Genomic DNA, 17,743 nt, shown 5'->3' on the forward strand with positions numbered 1-17,743 from the left:
GGACACATAAAAAAAAAAAAAAAAAAAAAAGGATATTTCCCTCTACACATAGCTTCCGTGGAAGCTTCTCTGCCAGTATTCCTAAAGTATGACTGCATCAGTTACTTTTGCTATGGCATGTTCTACCTTGAATCCACGAAAGCCTTAGAAGCAACTCATTTGGATGTTTTTCAGCAGTTCATCCATGGTCAGTTTGTCGTGAAGGATCGAGTTGATAGTTACTTCAGTGCTGTTGCACCGGATATGAAGCTAGAACAATCCATCCAGAGGGCATCAAAAAGTGCCGGTGGCACTGTTGGCCAAACGAGAAGTTTGAGGTCGTGGTCAAGTGGCAAATCATTTTCAATGGGTGTCAAATGTGTAATTTTTTGTCATAAACAAGAGTCAGTTTGTCAAAATAAGTGAAAATCCCATCTTTCAGTCATGATTAAGTCATTTGTTCTTGAAATGAGCTTCACATGGTACTGATATCAATATGACTGGGAAATGTCTTTGAATAAATATTTTTCCATGCTTATGTTATCATTACTTATTTGTGGCCATCTTGAATTTTGGGTATCAGACATGGTGATATAGAATCACTAAAGGTACTATCATGTCGGCAGTGCCTGAAAACCTCAAAATTAACATAAAAATCACCCAGTCACGATGTTTCTTTCAAAAGATACCCAACTTTGTTTGGGGAGGGTCCGGATGGCGGCCACCTTGGATTTCGGGCACTATGCAAGGTCATATTGATTTTCTATAGGCTCCATCATGTTGGCCGTGCCTGAAAACTCCATAATAGTCTTCCAGGTACCACACTGCTATTAGAAATTGTAAGCCTTTATAGTCCTGAAAGACTACGGTGGTGGCCATTTTGAAAACCACTATTTTCTCACTTGTGCTATGATTCTAGCAATTCCACTTAGTACTGTTTGAAGCTGATGGTATCCTTTACTCAAATCACTAGTCAGAGTCTCTTCCTAAGAGGATGTATACAGGTCTCCATAGCAGGGACAGGATCAATAAGAGTTAGTTATTTGGAGGAGAGAGAGAGAGAGAGAGAGAGAGAGAGAGAGAGAGAGAGAGAGAGAGAGGGAGAGAGAGAGAGAGAGAGAGGCTTACTAGGTAGTTTGACAATTGGTCAACAGATTATGGGTGGAAGAAAGGTAGGAAGAGAAGACACACTCTATCTGACTATCTCTGTATCTAGGCTGCTTCTCCCAGCAAGGGGTGTAGCCGAGACAGGACGACACACTCTGAAATTACTCAACCACCTGCACCCATTTACTCGTATCTTAGCCCCAAAGGGAAAAGAGACAGATCCTCACCGCAACACACCGCACGAGGGTGAACTGCACAGTGCAATCAGCGACATCTGCAGCAGGGTCCGACAGCAGAGCTGGTTTACCCGTGCCACTTCATAATGGACCCATCTCCTTACCCTCACCTGACCTGATCAGGTGATCAGATCAAATCCAGGAGAACATCCCCTCAGGGCCCCATCACCATTCATTCACTCACAATATCATTCCAGTCATCCCTATCATGTGCAGCCACTCTGCTCTACAGACATCCCCTTCGCATTTAACCCTTTCTTCATACTGTCCATCCAAACTATTCATGGTCTTCCTCTCAGCCTTATACCTCTCGCATCCAATCCAGTTATCTTTTTCACCAGTCTTTATTCATACATTTTCTCCATTTGCCCAAACCATCGCAACACTTTATCTTACTCTTTCAGCCATCTGTATAACTCCAGTTCTCCTTCGGACTTCGTCATTTCTCACTTGATCCATACGTGTCACTCCACACATACTCCTCAGACACCTCATCTCCATTACATTCAAACTCTTCCTTTCTGCTACATTCATATTCCATGATTCAGCACAGCAATTGTGAGAAAAGGAAAAATGATTTAAAATCATGTGAATAAATCAGTGAATGGTTTTAGATATATGGATACTTGTGATCAGTTGTGACCAGCAGAAACTGATTGTAGTCTTTATGTTAACCTATATAGATACGAAGCATCCAACTATTAGAAACGTATTTCCTGGGTTAGTTACTCAGAGGAGTAGACTATAGCACTAGTCGAATAGGGCAGTACTCCGAGGTAGATGGCAAGCTGGTGACAGGGAGAGCTGGAGCTCCCGTTTCACCAGTCTTGAGGACTTGATCTCCCTTTGCTGAACATTTTCAGTGCTTTCATTTGCACAGAGAGTAGGCCAGAATACTCTCTTAATACCTCTACCTTCAACTGTCCAAACCAAAAAACATGCACATAAGATATCACACCTATTTACACTCCTTTTAGCAATGGCCGCTGTATTCATATCAGCAAACGAGGTGATACCTCAGATTGCCACCACCGGCAGGATAGGGGTGGCGGCACAGGGTCCTCCCGGTCGTCATCAAGTGACTGTGCCAGTTGCAACTGTTGCAAATTCCATTCATGCTCCTCAGCATAGAAGTGCAGGTGTGGCCTTATTCTTCACCAGTATCCGTGGTCTCAGTACCAATCTGAAATCAGTTCATTCTTTTTCCTACACTCCATATCCCCTCTAGCCCTGTTCCTCACAGAACCACAAATCTCTCCCTCTACCGAAATATCCCCATTTTGTTTTCCTGGTTACCATCTCCTCACAAACTTCTATAACAAGGGTGGCACCTGTTGTTATATCAAATCTGAATATGCAGTTGACACTGTTTGAAACTTAACTTCAGCTGATATTGATTACTCACAGTATAAACTAAATTATCTAAATATTACTAGATATGTCTGTGTAGTCTATCGCTTCCCTAGTGTTTCAGAACGCAGTGTATTTGACTCCATATCTTCAAAGTTGAGTAACCTTAACCTTGCCCTTAGAACTGAAATTTCCATTTTGGGTGATTTTAAAGTACATAATGTTGAATGGTTATTGGATTCTGCCAGGACTGACGATGCTGGTCTAGAGTGCGAAACTGTTTACAGAATCGTTTAATCTCACTCAGTTGGTAAAGCAACCAACAAGAATACAAGATAATCCTGACCATAAGGTCCATCTCTTGGATCCATTCCTGCCAAATAATCAAGATCAATACAGGATAGAAGTACTGTCACCACTTGGATCCTCTGACCACAGTCTCATCAAAGCCTCATTAGTTAGCTCCCCCTCCCCCCAACCTCTCCGTTCTGAATCTGTCAGGGTGACCCGATGGTACTTTGATAGGGTAAATTGGGATGGATTTAGAAATTATCTTGCTGACATTCCATGGCAGTTCTTCTTCTCTAGTGATGCCAGTTCTACCCAGTCCCAAATTAATGACTTAATACTAACTGGTATGGAATTATTCATACAGTACCAAGCCAACAGTTCACTAAAACACTGAACTCTCGAAAATGCTTTGGTAGCAACTGTGCCAGAGCAACGGCCCAATATTCATTAGCATATAACTCTTACTTAAAATCAAAAACATCTGAATCACTCTGTCAATTTAGAATTGCTAGAAACCATGCAAAAACTGTAATAAATCTTGCTAAATCAAACATTCTTCACAATCAAGCATCAAAACTACTTAACAACCCTAATGACAATGGAGTATTCTGGTCAACTCTCAGTTCTTTCATTAATAACTTTAACAAATCAACATCCTTTCCCCCACTAAAATCTTCAAGTGGGAACATTACAAATGACCCACGTGGGCAAGTGAAAATCTTTGCCAGGGCATTTGCCAGAAATTCTACCATAGAGGAAGTCTGCCAGAATGTTCCAGTACAGAAAGTTGACTCTCCCGAAACTGTTCCACTTAAAATACAGACAAGATACGTAAAATCCATCCTAGATAATTTACCAACCAACAAAGCTCCAGACCCAGATGGAATTCCTCCAATTGTTTTGAAAAAGTGTTTCCCAGAACCTCCCTCTGTTCTAGCTAAATTATGCAGACTTTGCATACGTACTTCTTCCCCTAGTTCATGGAAAGAAGCCAATATCCATCCAGTTCCAAAGAAATGACGTTCCTCTGACCCCTGTGATTACAGACCAATAGCTGTCACATCTTCTTTTGGTAAAGTATTAGAAACTGTAATTAATAAGCACACAGTTAAACACATTGAATCCAACAACTTAATTAGTGGTAGGCAATATGGTTTTCACCACGAAAGATCCGCCACTGACGTGCTCAGCCTCCTGACTCATACCATCCATCAATTAATTGACCAACATGGAGAAACTCATGCAGTAGCCCTTGATATTTCTAAAGCTTTTGACAGAGTGTGGCACCGTTCCCTGCTGTCCAAACTCCCTTGCTATGGAATAAGGTCTTTTGTTCCTCTGCCTTCCTCATACGTCAGTGACAGAAAAATAAGAGTAGATGATATATATTCCAATTTCCACTCAATTAACGTCGGTGTGCCACAGGGTTCATTCCGGTGCCAACCCTGTTCCTGGTTCATTTTAATGATCTCTTTTCTATCACCCACAATCCCATCCATTCATTTGCAGATGACTCAACACTTCACAGTTCATTCACACTCAAACACCCATTTCCTAAGTGTAATATCTCTAACTCTCAAGTCAGTACAGCCATTTCCATAAGTCAAGGCTTATCTAAGATCAGTGAATGAGGACAAAACAACCTTGTCTCACTCACTCAGTGCTAGTAAAACCAAATATATACAATTTCCTGATAGACAGATAGAGCCAGATTCGTATATTACCTTCAATGCTACTAAAATTCCCAACTCCAAAAGTATTGAAATTCTCGGTGCTTCACGTAACAATACCCTCAGCTGGACCTCTCATGTCAGATCACTTGTTAAAACCGTCTCAAAGAAATTTGGATTACTGTACAGAGTCAGCAACTTCTACACTGACGACCAGTTAATCATAATTTATAAGAGTCATGTGCACTTTCAGCTTGAATATTGCTCACCCTTGTGAAATGGATGTGGAGAGTTGCACTAAGACAAGTAGACAAATTTCAGAACAAAGCTGTTGGAGTTATTAATAACCCTGTTATTATAAATAAACTACCTCCCCTACAAGGAAGAAGGAATGTTGCCTCCCTTGCGTTATTTTACAGATACTTTTCTGGCTCACACGAAGTGCGTCCATTGTGCCACCTCTCCATGCTTTCCTTCGTGCTACACGGGCAGCTGGTAACGCTCGTGACTGGAATGTCACACAGCCATATTGCAGAACTTCTACCTATCAGAATTATTTTATTCCCCGAACTGCATCTCTCTTGAACTCGCTTCCCCGGAGTTGTTTCCCTCCAAACTTCAACCTACAGCTGCTCAAGTCCAACTGTTACAGATATTTTACGAATGGAGGACGCCAGTAGTCTGGTGAATGGATTATTTTTTAAATTCATTTGTTTTTCCTTCCTCTGTTCTGTTAAAAAAAAAAAAAAAAATCTGGGCTTTTACATGACTTACTCTTTAGAGAGTTTTTAATTGTTGTGTAATTATGATCACTTACACTAAATTCACTTTGATACCTGGACCTTGTTTTCTTTCATTTACTGTTACGAGGTATGTTAACGTATTATTATGTTTGATATCTACACCAATGGCATTATGTAGGTTAGCATTCACTTAGCAGTACTGTAACTACTGTATATAATTTTTGACACTGATTACATATAGGACTAGTTGGGATCAGGATATGAGAAATATTACTCAGTTCATATACCATTCTTGATTTTCTTGAAGTTTTTATTATTGGTGCTATAAAAATACATGTGACAGCAGCAATTTATTAGAACAGTATCCATTAATATGGGGGAAAAAAATTGTTAAAAGCATGCCATATCATTATAATTATTCAGGCTTAGTAAGATGTCCATCCTCTCCCAGCATCAATGACATCATTTAACCTCTTCCAAATGGATTTTACGAGGTTGGAACAAAAATCTCGGCAGCGGCTGATGCTCTCTCACGCTTCCTGCGCATGGTGCACATTATCAGCAGTAGTGCCCTATTATCCAACATCCCAGTCCCTCACCATAATAGCCCATATGCTCAATTGGGTTTAAATCGCATTCCGTTGGAGGCCGGTCCAGGGAGTTGATTTCAGGATGTGCTTGGGCCCACACTCCGCACACTGAATCATATGGACTGGACTCATATCATGGACAACAGTGATTGTCTGAGGAGCAGGAATGGCCATCACTCACACGGTGGGTAGCAAAAGCTCCTCTAGTGTACGGACATAATCCTCACCAGTTTGTCTGCCCTCCATCCATATCATCTCACCTGGTCCAGATGCACTCATCCACTCCCAAAGGTCTGTTGTTACACTACCACTATGCGCTTTCTGTACTATGTACTGTTCCACTTATCGAGTATTTTTTGGCCTCCAACACACCCTTGCCTCTTCTTTCCCAGACAAAAAACACTTCTCATCTGTAAAGATCACGTTTTCCCAAAAATAATCGAACTCTACATAGGAATGAAGGGCGAAACTCAGTCGAGCCTCTTTATTTGCAAGGGACAGTTTTCTTTTCATAGCTGGGAATAACAGGAAATGTCTGTTTCGTGCAGGCGTTGTCTTGCCGTGGAATCACAGCAGGCCAAGCGGAAGTCACGTCTAATCTCTGCTGCTGGTGTCAGTGGGCGTTGTCGTGCTATCTCAACGACAGCCTCGTCCTGTTACCCTTCGGTCGTCCACTACAAGGTCTTGTCCTTAATAACCTTTCCTGCTGACACTGTGTGATCCACTTGTAAACAGTGGAACTGTGTAGAGCAGTTTCATGTGAAATTTCCCGTGCAGCCATACCAGCCTCCCACATTCCAATAATCCGTCAATGGTCTGCTATTACATTGGATGAATTACGTTTAAGTACTTGGGTAGTGTGATGAGTAAGGATGGAGGTTTGGAGGGTGAAGTGCTTGAAAGGGTACAGAGGGAAGAAAGGTTGCTGGTTCTTTAAAAGCAGTGATAAGAAACAGGGAAGTGAGCATGGAAGTGAAAAAGTTACTGCATGACAGTATTGTGATACCAACACTAACGTATGGAAGTGAAGCTTGGACGTTGTTGGAAGGACACAAGTCAAGAGTGAGAGCAGTGGAAATGAGTTATTTAAGAGGAGCCTGTGGAGTCACATGGAGAGACAGGCTGACGAATGAGGATATAAAGGAGCGTTGTGGTGTTGATGTGGATGTGATAGGAAGCGTTATGAGGAACACACTGAGGTGGTTTGGCCATGTGGAGAGGATGGAGGTTGAAAGACTGACGAAGAGAGTGTGAGTGAGGTGGAGGGGGGAAGAGGAAGGGGGAGGCCGAGGATGAGATGGAGGGATGGGGTGGAGAGGTATATGAGAGAGGGGGGTGTGAGTTGGCCCAGGGCAGTGAAATGGCGGGGGACAGGGCGACTTGGAGGCGATTTGTTTGTGGCCACCCCAAACGGGATTGAGGCGTCTGGCAATAGATAGATAGATAGAATTACGACAGTGCTCAGCCATGTTATCTGATAAGGTGACGATATCGGTATTAGGCCGAACGTAAACGATATGGATGCAGTTTTTACTATGACTAAATTTAATTATTACACTAATGTATTTCAAACATTGCACATAACATGCTGGGGTATGGCATTATGTAAGACAAAGCATTGCAGATTATTAAAGGATAAAATGTTATAATATTATCAGGCAAACACCAAACCTATGACTACAAAGCGGCCACACCCTTACCGGATTCCGTGACGAGAGTAGACTGGAGAGCAAGACTTCACCCTCCAACACATGACCTCAAATTTATTGAAGCTTGTGAAGAGGTGAACGAACTGATTCAGAAATCTGTTCCTGACTTGGGATTGTGGGTATATGTGGTTTCCTAACACTTTCCAGAAGTGCCGCCGTTTCTCCGGGTGAAATCCCTCTTAGTATACTATCTACCCCACGTAATACGTTTCCAGTAGTTGGATGCTGAATATCTATGAAAGTTAACGTAAAGACTACAGTTTCTTCTGGTCACATGTGATCACAAGAATCCATATATTAAAACCATTAACCGAATTATTTACTGTGTATACATGATTTTAAATCTTTTTCTCCTTTTTCACAATTACTGTCTTTTCCTACCTTTCCTCCAACCATAATCTTAGGACCAATTGTCAAACTACCTAGTAAGTCTCTCTCTCTCTCTCTCTCTCTCTCCGCTAATAATTAACTGAATTAACTGTTATTATTATCCCATTTTTCTCACTTCAAAACAATGAATATTGTCTTCCCCATCTGTGAGGTTCTGTTAGCTGTTTATTGATACTTTCCCTGTCTGTTATATCATTTTCACATGGAGTCGTCCCTTTCGACTACCACCTCCCCCCTCCCCTCTCTCCAAGCACTTCCTCTTCCCCAGCCTGGTGCAGAGAGGCACATGTGTGTTGGGGTCTGAAACACACTGCTCGTTGAGAACTGTCGGCAAACTTGTGCGCACGATAGTCCATGTAGTATGTATATATTGCAGAGAGAGATAGATAGATAGAGAGAGAGAGAGAGAGAGAGAGAGAGAGAGAGAGAGAGAGAGAGAGAGAGAGAGAGAGAGAGAGAGAGAGAGAGAGAGAGAGAGAGAGAGAGAGAGAGAGAGAGAGAGAGAGAGAGAGAGAGAGAGAGAGAGAGAGAGAGAGATATTTGTGTGTGTGTTTGTGTGTGTATGCGCGCGCGCACTCAAGGGAACTAAGAAGGCCAGTTATAAAAAGACCCAGTCATTCGAGAAACTCCATATCCCGTCATGCAACAATGAAAGTCGCAAATGAAGGTGGGTAACCAGCTGGCTGATGTATGATAATCAATGAACTGGCCGGTGCTATATAGTTGTTCTCTGTCTCCCAGTCACTAAGTGACAGAGGAGTTTCTTGGACCTGCCCCTTGGAGGGTGGAGCATACTGTATACTAAGAAATTTCTTCTCAGTGACCATATCAAGATGTTTTATCAGTTTATTACATCCTTTGACTACTATGGTTTTCATAGCTGAATAAAAACACCGATAAATGTTTGAGCTGGCCATATAGACTAAAGAGTTATTCGAGGTAACTTGAATCTTTTTCCTGCTGGCGATTTGTCATAACCCAGTAAAATCATTAGCAGTAGTAAGAATTATGTCCTAAAAAGTGACCGTGAAAGCTAACGGGCTGACAACTTTCTAAAGTAAAATTTTTCATATAAATTCACCTCGAATGAAAAACGTATTGTCTTCTCAAAATTGTATATCATAATTATGTAGAACTTTCAGCTGTTATTCCATGTATTTTTTTTAGGAAAAATGGAAAAAAATGGATAATAGCTCGGGAAACTATAGTCCCTAATTAAAATAGAAACGAGACTAAATAAAGTGTTGGTAAAATTATGTACACCTGCACAGAGAGTAACTGAAAGACAGATCACCGAGAGGGGAAGAGGCAAAATGAATAAAACCGCTGTGTACATTGACCCATTTGCGCCCATTGTCCTCTATACAGGATAGAACTTTGCATTTTCAAAATTTAAGAAAGAAGGTACCCCGGGGTTGGGACCTATGAGCTTCGCGACTATGAGCCGATAGGCGGAGGGCTGTGCGCTTAGCCTCCCTTCAGCAAAATCCCTCGCACAGGAACCCTGGACGCTAATGGGTTAAAGACAGGAAATATCGGTTGAAACCAAATTTGAGACACGGATTACAATCTGCAGAGAATGTGTCTGGCTAACAGAGTCTAAGCAAAGCGTCCGGAAGGTAAAGAAAATGCGACCAGCCTCCACAATTCCTGATGGGACCTTGGGCAAAAATTCCAGCCGCAAAATTTCGTCCAACTCCTGAAAAGACCCTCAGAATCCCACATTGGTATGCAGACCTCATCCATATTCCCGCTGTCGCCCTGATCTTAGTCAAAAGTAGTGGGATCCAGGAAAGAGTAGGAGAAGGAGAGATAGGAAAGGGGGGCGGGGTGGAAGACAGAGGAGTATGGGGGGGGGGGGACACGAGCAGCAGAAGGGAAAGTGGGAAACTTATGTCCCTCTAGGGAGAGACATCACAGGACGGATAAACATGGAGGGAAGTTTCTCAAATGCCACAGAATAACGGTTCCCTTGGTAAGTGTATAAATGAGAAAAGCGAAATGGAATACTTCACTCAAGCAACAAATATGACGAAGCAAGTAACGTAACAGATTACTTAATTTCAGAATAAGGGAGGGGGGTCCATAAGAGGCTTAACTGTTTCAGCATTAATGGTTTCCCATAAACCCATTCGTTAATAGTAGTCTCACCCTAAGCTGGACGAAATCGCATAGCAGCTACAGATATATAATAAAAAGATATCATTACTCTGAAAGATTTCATAGAAAATGTTCCAAGTAGTATGAATAAAAAGTCTGGCAATGGTAAGTAAGAAGTTAACACATGAAAAAGGCAGAGGGGGAGTTTCATATGAGTATTAAGGTATTGGTTTCAGACTATTTGACAGAGCAGATGAAGGTGTTATTGACACTAGCAGAAGGAAACTTAATGATTCCCTGGGGATAAAACACTGCAGGACGGAAAAGCCGTCGGCATCTTGCAGCCACGACTGGGGCTTCCTTCCTGCTTCAGGTCAATGGTCTTACACTAAAGAATCCTTTGTTTCATTGGTGGCTACCATCAAAGCTTTTAGTCTGATTGTTTGTCCACCTAAACACTATGCACTTGATTTTACACCTCCCCACACACACACACTTTCAAAATCATCTAGTTTTGACAGATGACCAACTAACATAGCAACAATACTGTGTCGGGATTGGAGCCGGGGACTCTCAGGTAGGAGCCTGGCATTTTTTCGCTGTACCACAAGAAGGTGAAATTTGTCCTACTTTATCAAATACTGTACTTGAAACCAGGTCCCCTCATTCATATCTTTGGGTCTAGGTGCTTGGACAAGTAGAAGCTTTTAATCAGCCATTAAGCACAACCGCCAAGCTAGTAGGATGAAATAAACCTGTAGTAACACAGGAAGGATCACCTAATGTACCGATATTACTGTGACAGAGGGCACTTCAGTTAAGTACAGAAAGAATGTACTGGCCACTCGCATAAGAAAGCAGAGAAACAATAACTTTAATCAAGGAGAGGCAAAATGAATACATGGACAGGTAAGAACGAGAAGCAAACAGTGAACGTAGGAAACCAAATAACGAAGGAATCAGAATAACCAGAGAGGAAGGGCAGAAGGACAGGCGGGAGGGAGCACACAAATAGGAGAGAGACTACAGGTAGATCAGGTTACAAAACAGAAAGTAGATGGTAAACAAGGGAACCATGTATAGCACAATGAAGTCTGAGAAACCAAGTTAGGCAGGACACGCAACCTATGTAGTCAACAATAAAAGTCCTGTGACCTCTCCTTTTCCTTACATGGACTGTGAATATCAGTGAGGTGAATCCGCCTTAACCGACACAACTGAGTTATATAGCCAGAAATCTGTCCGTTAGTGTAGGTTGCTGCACATTCACCACAGTGATTTTCAAAACCCATGGAAATCGACGCATATTAGGCGATAGGACTTTTGATGCTGACTGTATACGAAAACAATCCCGTAAAGTGCAGACAGCAGGAAAAAAAAAGTAAGAAAAAAGACAAATAAAGTAAGACAAACACCAGAAAGATGAAATAAAAAACTAGTACTTGTATGCTAAAAAGGAAGAGAGAAAAAAACCCAAGATGGTTTAATAACAGAACGGAGTGGGGAAGGTAGAAATAACAAACAAGGCACAGGCAAAAGTAAAAACTGGGCAATGCAGCTGGAAGGTAAAAAAAAAAAAAAAAGACACGCGTAAACCAAAAAACCAAAAGAAGGCGGCTGAAAAAAAATAAATGCGAGACAGGAATGTAAGAGACTCAAACATGACAAGGACGCATTATAATGAGGACACAGGAAAACAGGGAAAAATAACTAGGTTCAGGGAATGAGATTTTACAGACAAAACACAGGAAACAATTACATTAACCAAGATACAATTAAGAAGGAAATAAGCAAAGTAAAAGTAAGCATGAGCAAGACAGACAGTTAGGATAATGATAAAAGAATGGGAGCAGGAGAGGGCGCAGGTGAAATAATCATTGCAGGCAGAAGAGGACACAGAAGGTTAATCAAACAAGGAAAATAGCAAGAGAATTAAGCAGAGAAGGGAGTATGAGAATCAAGCCAGAGGCACATGAAGAAAATCAAGCACAGAAGGCAACAGTAGTGTCAAACAAGAGACAGGAAGAGAATGAAGCAGGGATTATTGCAGGAGAATCAAGCAGAAGACACAGGAAAAGTACCAAACAGGGAAGGCTGCAGAAGAATGAAACAGTGAAAGCAACAAGGGAATAAAAAAAGGAGGTCAGAAGGAGGATGAAGCAAGTGTGGCAGGAGGAGAATCAAGAAGGGAAAGCAACCGGAAAATAAAAAAGGCGGGGGCAACAAGGAGCAGTAGGAGAAGCAGAGATGACATCAGAAGATACTAGCAGAAATAAGCAGGTAACAAAACTGCTTAATCTCGTAGAGAAAGCAGTAGGAGAATCACGCAGGGAAGGCAGCAGGAGCAACAAGTATGAAAAGCGGCAGGTGAAACAAGCAGAAAAGCAGTAGGGGAAACAAGATGGGAAACCAGTTGGGGAGTTAAGCAGAGAAACAAGCATGAGAGTCACGTAGGTAGGGCAGAAGGAAGGTCAAACAAGGAAGGCAGCAGACAACACAGTAGGATAAATAGTAAAGTAGCACAGTCTGGTAACCAGGATCAGGTGGCTTGCTTCTTTCGCTTGGCTGAACCTGACCTAACTTTTGTGTTCACAGCGAGGACAAAATTGGAAAACTGACACACACACACACACACACACACACACACACACACACACACACACACACACACACACACACACACACACACACACAAGCATACGCACACAGACACGGCTACTCAGGCAAGCACGAACGCACCTACATACAAGCATGCACACACGCACGCACCCGCCCATAATCTTCAAAGTCTTCCATACAAACTAACTTCAGGTTCATTTCAGCAATCGCCTAGTCAGGTCTTCCTAAGCAATTACGCCTTTTGTTTGCAAATCTTTATCTCCTCGCCTCTCTTCACCACTCTAACTCTCCTCTCTCCCTCCCTCCACTCTTCCTCTCCCCTCTCTTCCCCACCACGCACCATTTCTCCACTCCTACGCTCCACTCTCCTTTTCTCCTCTTCTTTCCACTCTCCTCCATTTCCCCTCCCTCCTACTCCTCTCCCCTCCTCTTCTTTCACGTCCCCTTTCTTCCTGTCTTATTTTTCCTCTTCCGTTTCCCTCTTTCCCTTATCTCTCTGCCTCCTCTCCATTTCTCTTCCCATCTGTTTTCCCTTCCCTCCCCTCCCCTCTTCTACCCTACTTTCTCAATTCACCCCTTCCTTCTCCTCTTTTCCTCTCCCCTCCATCCACTGTAATTTTCCTTTCCCCGCTCCCTCTCCTTCCCCCCCCCCTCTCTTTCTTGCCAAATTTTCGCAGGTCATGCAGCAAGAATTGGGATAACTGATGGAGAAAGAAGCTGACTGACTTAACCCCAAGAGTTTGCAAGCTTCGGGGAAAAAAAAAAACACGAGGTGGAGAGGTGAGATTGAGAAGTTTGTAGGCAAAACCTGGCAGTGATTGGTTCAGTCGAGGAGTTCGTGGAGAAGGTTAGGAGAAGCATTTGTTCAGCAGAGGACTTGCAACCGTTGATGATGATGATGATAAGGGAGATCTCATGTGAGATCTATATCAACTGGTTATGATTATAAATGAAAAGATATATATCTGCAAAATACAGGAAGCTTGTCAGTGGTCAGCATGTAACCATCTGAATGAACTGCTTCAGCATTTTTATGACTTATGTAATACACAAAACATTCCTTTCCTGCATATTCTTAATCCGGATCCTTAGCCTCGCCTTGATCATAAAGTCTACAGATGAATGATTTTAATTTCCTCAACCGATGGAGTTGGATGAGATTATGTATGCACCTTTGTTTGACCGTTTGTCTGTCCACAAGATATCTCAAGAAGGTATTGTTGGACTGCAGTGGAATTGTGTTGATATGTAGGTCACGGACCAAGAGAGAGTTAGTTAAACTTTGGTGGTGATTCGTATTCCAGTCCTGGTTCAGAACTATATGTTTTTTGTTCAGAACATATCTCAAGAAGTTATTGATGGATTTCAATGATGTTTTGTGGATATGTAAGTCATGGGCAAGGGAAGAGTTTATTAAATTTTGGTGGTGACATGAGTTGTCCGGTATAGACCAGGGCTGAGGAATGTGTTCTATGAGTGTTTTATTCTAATTATATATGTTGTCATGCATGCATTCGTTTATTTCATTCTTAAGTGTTGAATAAAAAACTTTTTTACTGTCCATCATCATCTGCAGTTATTTGCATATATCATCTGCAGAGGGACAGTGGTGCTCCTATTTAAAGTCGGAGGATTAGCATTGCTTTCCACAGCAGTGTCAGTTTGACAATTTCGCTTGGATAATCTCCTTAACCTTTATTGTTTCGCTTTTTGCAGCTTATATTTTTATTGGTTTAATGACGTTTGGGTGGTTTTTCTCTCTGTTACAATCCTGTTTCTTTGTATACCATCTAGTAATAATATAAATCCTACAAGTTCATTAGGATTTTGCGGTACATCTATCATATAATATTATATTTCCTGTACATGGTGAGATACTGGATTTTATACCTGTTTCATTCACATTCTGTAGTTAGTCTAACCCAGTGTATTTTCAAGTGCTCCTTTTTTAAGAATCTCATATAACCTCTGGAGGAAATTAGCGATCATCTTCCTGGATGTAAAGCATCTGTTTTAAATCTCAAATTAGGAAGAGAGCTATATCAAAAAATGACTAGAAAACTGTCTTCCCATAAACCTGGGAGCAAAAAGGTTGAAACCGATGATCAAACACACACAGAACAAAGGGAAATAAGAGAGAAAGGAACACAGAAAAACAGGCAGATATTCAAACTTTCAATATGCTTAATTCACTTACATAAGAGCATACTCGACGTCACAGATAGGAAGGAGGCGGAGACAAAAAGGCAATTGTCCAAAGGCATTTTCTTCTGTTGCCAGAAAAGTCTTCATTCACCAGACTTCAACCAGACTTCAGAAGACCACTCCCTCCCACACATCTCCCCTTCCTAAACCATCCCACCCCCCTGTCCCCTATCACTTCCTCCCTCTGTTCCTCTTTCCCACTTTTTCCACTTTCCTTCTTCCCTCTGCTTTCTGTTCCTTTACCTTTACTTTCGTCCTCTCTCTCTCTCTCTTTCCACATTTTGGGTTCTTTCCTTTTTTCCTTCACCTCTTACATTCCATTCTCTTCAATATTCTTTCCCCTAACTCCATTTCTTCTCCCCCCCGCTCACTCTTTTCCATTTCCCGCGTTTCTCTCTACCCCCCTGTCTTCCCTCTACGATCGTTCCTTCCCTTCCCCACCTTTTTCCTCTCCTCTCTCATTTCCTCTTATCGCTTCACCTTTAAAATCTTCCCTCTTTCCTCTGCTCCCCTCATCCTCTCCCATTTTTTTCCCTTCTCTCCAGTATCTTTCTTTCCTCTGCTTCCCTTTCTCCCCTTTCCTCTCCTCCTTCCTTCCTTGGTCCACGTTCCCTTTTCTCCTCTTTCCTTCCCTACAATCTCTTCTACTTATTTCACTGTACTTTCTCTTCATTTATTTCTCCTCTCTCTGCCGCACATCGGCCGGCTTCTTTCATCCTCTGCCTTCCTTTTCTCTTGTCTCATATCCCTTTCCATTTTAATGCCAATTCACATTCTCCTTTTTCTGTCATTCATTGGATTCCTCCTTCCTTTGTTTTTTTCTTTCTTTCTCTCTCTTCCTTTCTTTCTCTCGCTTTCTTCCTTTCCCTCCCCCACTTTCCTCTCTTCCCTCCATCTTCCCCCCTCCCCACATTTTGCCCTTCTCACCCACCCCACAAACTTTAATTTCTCACACAGAAAAATGTATTTGATTTGAGGGATAGTTTAAAAAGTTCCCACTGTCCTATTCCAGTCATTCCTTCAGCCTATATCATCGCACTCTCCCTCCCTCCATCTCCTTTCCTTTTCTTCTCTCGTCACCTCCTCCTCCCTCCCACGATCTATTCCCTCTCTCTTTCCTCTGTCCTCGCCTACTCCCTTCCTTCATTCATCCACCCATCTCCTTTCTTTTTCCTCTGTCCTTCCACCCTAATCTTTCCTGCTTCTCGTCCTCTCTTTTTCCTCTCCTTCTGCATTTCTCCCACCTCCGTACCCCAGTGCCCTGTCTCGTACTTCAATCTCTGCTTCCGATTCCTTTCCGTCCCCCCCTTCTTCCTTCCTTCCCTCTGTTTTCGCTCCTCTCTCCCTCTTTCCCATGCCTCCCACCCCCTCTCTTTCTTGTCTCCCCTCATGCCCTCTCTCTCTCCTCTGCCTCTCCCTTCCCTGTCCCTTGCCCCCTCCTTCTCCAGCCAACAATGCTCCAATTCAACACATTCTGTCCGATGTTTGTGGGGATCAAGGGAGGGAGGCTTAGAGAAGGAAAAATGCTGACTAGATGAGCGTGTGGGGGAGAGTTGAGAAGGGAAATTGAAAGAGGGAGCCAGGTGAAGATGTAAGGCAGAAAGTGAACTTTGAACACACACACCCACACACACACACACACACACACACACACACACACACACACACACACACACACACACACACACACACACACACACACACACACACACACACACACACACACACACACACACACACACACACACACACACACACACACACACACACATACACACAGAAAGAGAGTGAGAGAGAGAGAATACGATAGTTTAAAGGTTTAAAGTACTGAGCATCAAGGCAGTGCCCAGGGAGAGAAAAAATGACTGCTCCTATACACACAGGAATGAGCGCCCTGCGCAGTTCCAAATAGTCTTAGCGACAACCTTCTATAGAAAGAGTTGAGAGAGCTGGCAACAAGGCGGTATGTTGCCTCCTAACTCCACTCTTAACCACTGAGCTCTATAATATGAAGGGGCTTTCTCATGAGCATCGCCGCTGATGGAATGACAGCCATGTTTATGCACCTCGTCTGACGCCCGCATCTTTTGAAATCAGTGATGAATCCGGAAAATATTGTGGCGTGGTCCACTGTGCAGCTCACAGATGCAAAAATGGGAAGTTTATATAAGGATGGGGAAGAGACAAGAGCAAGTTCAGTCAGTTTTCAGTTCAGTTTGAGTGTAGTGCAGTGTTAGTGCAGTGTCAGTGAAGTTTGTATATCATCGGTACTTGTGAAAATAGCGAAGTGTTGTTGTCTAGCATTAAGTGTTATTGCATTTAATTAAGTTTGTAGCTCCAGTGCTTGTGAAAACAGTGAAGTTTGAAAGTATTAAGTGTAATCATTTGGAAAATAAAGACAATGAACTTAAGAAGTCAGTGTTTATTTTTGCCTCAGCTGGTCTTGTGCGCTGTACACCGAAAGGTTGACCATAGGAAGAACAACTCACTGGGCAACGTCCTTCCTTTGCTGTACTACCGTACTGCTGTTGGAGCCTGTGGCAGTGTGGGACGGGGACGTAACAGTATGTTCTGCACTGCAGCAACCTATAACGTTGTTTTATTCATACTCTTGGCTAAATGTATCATATAATTCATAAAGCTGTCAGAAAAAAATCATGATCTCTATATATATTTTTGTATTATGATTAATATGTATACACAGAAGCAACAATGAAACAGAGACAGCACGCTAAGAACGGTGTTCCAATTGCA

This window comes from Coenobita brevimanus, chromosome 100 (assembly GCF_032717465.1).
Source record: "Coenobita brevimanus isolate Jiangsu-jjx chromosome 100, ASM3271746v2, whole genome shotgun sequence".
In the NCBI taxonomy this organism is placed as follows: domain Eukaryota; kingdom Metazoa; phylum Arthropoda; class Malacostraca; order Decapoda; family Coenobitidae; genus Coenobita; species Coenobita brevimanus.